This window comes from Podarcis filfolensis (assembly GCF_964270895.1).
Source record: "Podarcis filfolensis genome assembly, chromosome: 11".
Lineage (NCBI taxonomy): Eukaryota > Metazoa > Chordata > Lepidosauria > Squamata > Lacertidae > Podarcis > Podarcis filfolensis.
In genome coordinates, this window is record NC_139613.1 from 15,269,024 (window position 1) to 15,275,023 (window position 6,000).

The window sequence follows — 6,000 nt, forward strand, 5'->3', positions numbered from 1 at the left end:
TTTGAAGAAATATTGGTTGAAAGGGTCATTGGCAACACGAAATTTAAATTCACCCAGGTATAAGGGCAAGGAGAGAAAAGTATCTAACAGGGCAATCCTATACCTGTCTACTTAGTAGTAAGCTGCCTGGAGTCCTATCAGGATAAAACGTGGGGTAATTATTATTATTATTATTATTATTATTATTATTATCCGGTTATGTGGGTATAGGATTGCACCATTAAGCTCATCATCACACTTTGTCTATTGTGCTATTGTCCACCACAATGTTCTCGTTCTCTGCCCTCCCACAATCTGTTATAGAATTAAGATTTCTTGAAAAATGGGACATATTCACAGAAATAAAAACTTCCTGTTCTGAACCTGAAGGTCATCTCTGTGGCTGCTGGCTCCAATTCTAGAAAATAAATCCCAGACTTTCTTTCAGGAATTGTTTTAATCCTGATCAAGTAGGTTTTAATCAAGGGCTGCCTTCTGTCAGACAACAAAAGGGAAGATCCCAAAATGCAATCTGACATGTGGGTGGTGGGTGGGAGGGATGACAGCCTCCTGCTGAGATGCTGTGTTTATTACACACCATACGATTTTGATACTATTCCCAGGGGAAATTCATTAGTAGCCTCTGGGCATATTGAGGTCCAGAGAGAGCGAAGGAGATAGATTGTGATCCTTCAATTGAACATGACACACAATGCAAGATATCTTTGAACCACCATGTTTCTCAGACAAGCAATAATCTAGTTGAAAGATATCTTGCGTGATTTCCATTAATATTTGTAGCACTTTATTTGGGTGTGTTTTTTCTCTCCAAATATTGTTGTCATGGAATGTGTTTTCTGTGCTGTCATTACCTTGCATGTTAAGAGCTGATATTATCTATTGTCAGGCTACATGAAGCTCACTGGGTAACAACAGTTCAGTTACCTATTCCTCAGCCCAGCCTACCCCACAGATTTGTTGTGAAAATATTATTAGAGGGACCTTGAGTTTCCTCAAGAAGGCAGGAGACAAAAAGATAAATCAAGAAAAAATCACAACCATACCTTAAAACACTGACACAAGTTAAAATACTAAAACAGAATAAAATTACCTCAACTTTCTAAGCAACTGGGTAGACTCACCTAAACAAGAATGCTTTTAGCAGGCACCGAAAAGAGTACAGGGAAGGCACCTGCTTGATCTCAATAGGCAAGGAGTTCCAAAGTACAAGTTTTGCCACAATGCCATACTAAGTGACCAAATTTTTACAGATTTGGAATAGGTATTATGTGGCACCTGTAGCAGGGCCAATTCTGCTGATGGAAGCAGTTGAGTGGGCACATTTAGAGTAAGACGATCCTGTAGGTAAATTGGTCCCAAGCTGTTGAGGGCTTAATATACTAATAGTAATACATTGAATTTGGCCCGGTATCGGCCCTTCAGCATATGCTCTATGGATGAATTACAAAACAAAAGTAAAACACAATATTAAAATAAAATGTAAACTAGAAAATACTGGTATTTCAAAAACACTAAAACGCAGTATTTTTTTTTTTTTTTAATCTCCTTTCTGCCAGGGGAAAATATACCCAATTTGCCGCTCAGTTTACAAGATAAAAAAGGAGCTAAGACGAGATTTGCTCCTCTTCCAGTTACTTTGCTGCTGTTCTGAACTGAGTCATTGTTGGGCTTAGGTGTGTCATCACAGCTGGGGTTTATGGTTTAGCTTTAGGGCAAGTCTTGGTTACAGTTCATGGTCTGTCCAAAGAGAGGTAAACCACTAGCGTGAACTCAATCCCAAAGAAACTGAACCCCGAGTGATGAAATCCCTGGCGTCTTGGAACACTTGGAGGTTGGGTGGCATGTAGCAATTTATTACGTTTCCAGAGCGAAGGATACCTATGCAAATACTTCGGCCAGCACAAGAAACCTGCATAAAAACAGGGCTGCCATATTTTGAAGAGCAAAAAAGAGGACACTATGATGGCCATTCAAAGCAAATAAATGCAATTTGTCTCAAATTTTACCCCTGAAAAAGACCATGTGTCCTGGAAAAAGAGGACACATGGCAACCCCAAGACAAGCAAGCAAGCAAGAAAGAAAAAGAAATTTACCTTGTTTCTAATTCTGCAGCTGACTAATCAAATTAAGGCTGGAAGGCAGCCTAGACACACACAGAGAGAGAAAGAGACAGACAGACAAACCCCTTGAAGGTACAAGGATAAAGAGTGATGGAAAGCAACAAAGGCGAGCCAGCCATGGCCCAGTGTCAGAGCAAACAATAAAGAGAAAGTAGCTGGCACTGGAAGGGAACTGTGGGCTTGTAAATGTGGGGCTGATTTTAAAATGGGTGAATAATTCGAAGACAGAGGTCCTGTGGCTGGGACGGGACGATATGGGATTGGGGGGGCAACTCCCATCTCTTGCGGGGGCGCAGTTAGTGCCAGCACCGTCCGTTAAGAGTTTGGGTGTAATCTTCGACACCTCCCTTTCCATGGAGGCGCAGATTGCAGCTATAACAAAGGCGGCATTTTTCCATCTCCGCCAAGCTAAGCAGTTGGCTCCTTACCTCTCTCGCCCTGACCTAGCCACTGTGATCCACGCGACGGTCACCTCCAGACTGGATTATTGTAACTCGCTCTACGTGGGGCTGCCCTTAAGACTGACCCAGAAACTCCAGCGGGTGCAGAATGCTGCAGCGAGACTCCTTACGGGGTCTTCGCTACGAGATCACATTCATCCGGTGCTATATCAACTGCACTGGCTCCCGGTGGAGTACAGGATCAGGTTTAAGGTGCTGGTTTTAACCTTTAAAGCCCTATACGGCCTTGGACCCTCGTACCTACGGGACCGCCTCTCCTGGTATGCCCCACAGAGAAACTTACGGTCTTCAAATAAAAATATCTTGAAGGTCCCAGGCCACAGAGAAGTTAGGCTGGCCTCAACTAGAGCCAGGGCTTTTTCGGCTGTGGCTCCGACCTGGTGGAACACTCTGTCACAAGAGACTAGGGCCCTGCAGGACTTGACATCTTTCCGCAGGGCCTGCAAGACAGAGCTGTTCCGCCAGGCCTTTGGCCAGGGCACAGCCTGACTCCCTCCCTCGGCAATCTTCGCGGAGCTCTGGCCCAATAGTGACCAGTGGCTTGAACTTAATTAATTTTATAATGAATGATTTTAGAGCGTTGTTTGTGTTGTACTTTTGTATTGTTTTATTGTTGTTAGCCGCCCTGAGCCCAGCTTCGGCTGGGGAGGGCGGGATATAAATAAAATTTATTTATTATTATTATTAATTCCCTTGAAGAAGGAATTTCAGTAGGTGAAGCTCTCATGTTTCAGGGATGGGGGAAGGAGTACCCTTTGCCATCACTAGTGGTGCAGGAGAAGATCTGGCTAGGAACTGTCCCATTTCTGCACTGCCTAAAGGAATGGGAGTCATTCAGAAACTCCTAGAAACTCTAGGTCAAGGTTGTGGAACCTGTGGCACCGAGGTTGTTGGGACTCCATCAGCCCCAGCCAGCATGGCCAGGGGTCAGGAATGAAGGAAGCTGCAGTCCAAGAACATCTGGAGGGCCAGAGGTTCTCCATCCCTGCCTTAGCACATCTTTTTTGCACCTTGTGCAGGATTTATTCATGGAGCCTCTGCTCATTAAAAGGGTGGTTGGTCACTTCACTTTTAAGACCTAGTGGCCAGAAATATTTTCACTGCTGTTGTTAGATCACTAGTAGGCTCTTTGAAATTCCAAGGCAAATTAGCTTTCCACATTCAAAGCTGGCGATCCTTAACTCTTAACATTTAATTGTAGGATTAGGCTGCTTACTTTTGAATGGAGAGCCCCTGATATATTTCCAAAAATAACATTTAACCAAACAGGGGATAGAAATAAAATGGTCCAAGTCACGTTTCTCCTGAAGTCGGTGTGATTTCTGCTGGTTCATAATACAAAACATTTGCAGAAGAAGTTGAAGAAGAAGAAGAAATTTTGAAATGGCTACTAGAGAGGGCGCTTTCTGTGATTTTACCCTGATGGTGGAATTTGCCTGATGCCATCTTTGTCACCCTTCAGGCACTAGGCAAAGTCTGCTCAGTGGCTGGTAATGCTATGTTTCTGATTAATATAAATTTTTTTTACCTTTTGAAACTTGCTTTTATACCTGGGTCTGTATGCCTCCTCAGTTAAGTAGAATTTGCTTAAATGGCTTTTAACAAGTTTCCCACCTCTTTTAATTCTACGACTGTTTCTTTAGGGGATTTTGAAGACAACTATGAAGGTATTGTTTGCTCAAACATGTATCTACAACAGCCCACCTCTCCAGGTGAGTTATTTAATTGCAGTACAATAAAGATGAAGTGCCTTCTACTGTACAAAAGCATCTGACATATTCACCCAAAGGGGCTGCTTCCTCAGCATAGGTGGTTGGCTTCAAGGCTGCTTGAAGCATACATTATCAACATGGTTGGAATCACAGAACTGGAAGGAAAATGGAGGTCATCTTGTTCAGCCTTCACTAGCTTGTGCTGGTTGGGGCTGATGAGAGTTATAGTCCAAAACATCTGGAAGGAATCAGGTTGACAAAGGCTGATCTAGTTCCACCCTGCTCAGTGTGTGACCTGCAATGCAGGTGAAAGTACAGCATTCCTCCCAAGTGATGACCATTTAGCCATTTTGACTCTTATGTATCTGTGAGATGTGCCACTCACTGGATTTCTCAAGGAAGTAATACTTCTTGTTTGTTTGTTTGTTTGTTTGTTTGTTTGTTATAACAACTTTCACCGCATTTTATTCAAGGAAAAGTGAATGTACAAAATATTGCCAGATTCCTTTGCATTTAATCTTCCTCCTCATCCTTCTCTTCATCCTGGTTGATCTGGAAATATCGCAACTCGTAGCTCTCCTTGCTGTTGGCGACCATGCGGAGCCAGTCGTGCAAGTTCTTCTTCAGGTATTTCTTGGTGAGGTGCTTCAGGTACCTCTTGGAAAAAGGGACCTCTGAGGTGACTGTGATTTTGCTTTTGCTTCTCTCAATGGTCACCACACCCCCACCAAGGTTCCCAGCTTTTCCATTCACTTTGATCTGCTCCTACAGGAACTGCTCAAAGTTGGCAGCATCCATGATGCCATCTTCTACTGGATGGGTACAGTCTAGCGTGAACATCAGAACCTGCTCTTTTTTTTTGCCACCCTTTGTCACAAGCTTCTTTGCAGGCGCCATGGCGGCAACAACGAGGGGGAAAGAGAGAAAAGGGAGGCGGCCGCACGCATGTCCCTACTTCGACGACATCCTCCCATCCCTCAAGGAACTAATACTGACCATTCACTGAGCTGTGTTCAAAGGCAACGTGTTTGCTCTGGAGATTCCTTCCAACTTCCTCTTTCCCAATCCCCATAACATAACTCCCACAATAAAATAGGTACTGGGATTCCAAAGGACCAGAAAAGATTATTCATGTACGTGACAACAGCCGCACGGATACTACTAGCCCTGAGATGGAAGGAAGAGACAACCCTGACCAGAGAAGAATGGCAAACCAAGTTGATGGACTATGCCAAAATGGCAAAATTAACTAGGAAGCTCAGAAATCAAGAAGACAAGAACTTTAAAAAAGAATGGGAAAAGTTTATAATTTATATACAAGATCATTGTAAGCAGGTTAAAACATTGGCAGGCTTTAACCACACTTGTAATGTAACGGAATGTATGGATGATTTAGAAAGAAAAAAATTGGAGAAGTATTGATATGCAGTTGAAAATATTATCAACAGGACCCATGAAAGGGATGGGGGGAAGTAGGAGATTCAGAGTAATTTCGATATTTGGATTCTGAATTGGTTTTTGTTGTATGTTTATATTTATGAAAATCAAATAAAAATTATTTACAAAAAAATTTAATCCCACAATAAAATTATGCATTTTGCATCCCAATTTTCAAAAATACATCCCCCACCACTGCCACCTTAATTTACAGATCTTCATCTTTGGTGGTATGATGGAGACTTGGTGTGTTCTCTTCAGTACACAAGA

The 6,000-nt window shown here is 42.7% G+C and overlaps 1 pseudogene across 1 annotated transcript; it reads right to left on the minus strand.

The window, feature by feature from the left end:
- Positions 1–4,742: 4,742 nt before the first annotated feature.
- On the minus strand, positions 4,743–5,219 carry LOC310744761 (large ribosomal subunit protein eL22-like; annotated as a pseudogene). Its single transcript has one exon. The product of its transcript is annotated as a large ribosomal subunit protein eL22-like (transcript).
- Positions 5,220–6,000: the final 781 nt, after the last annotated feature.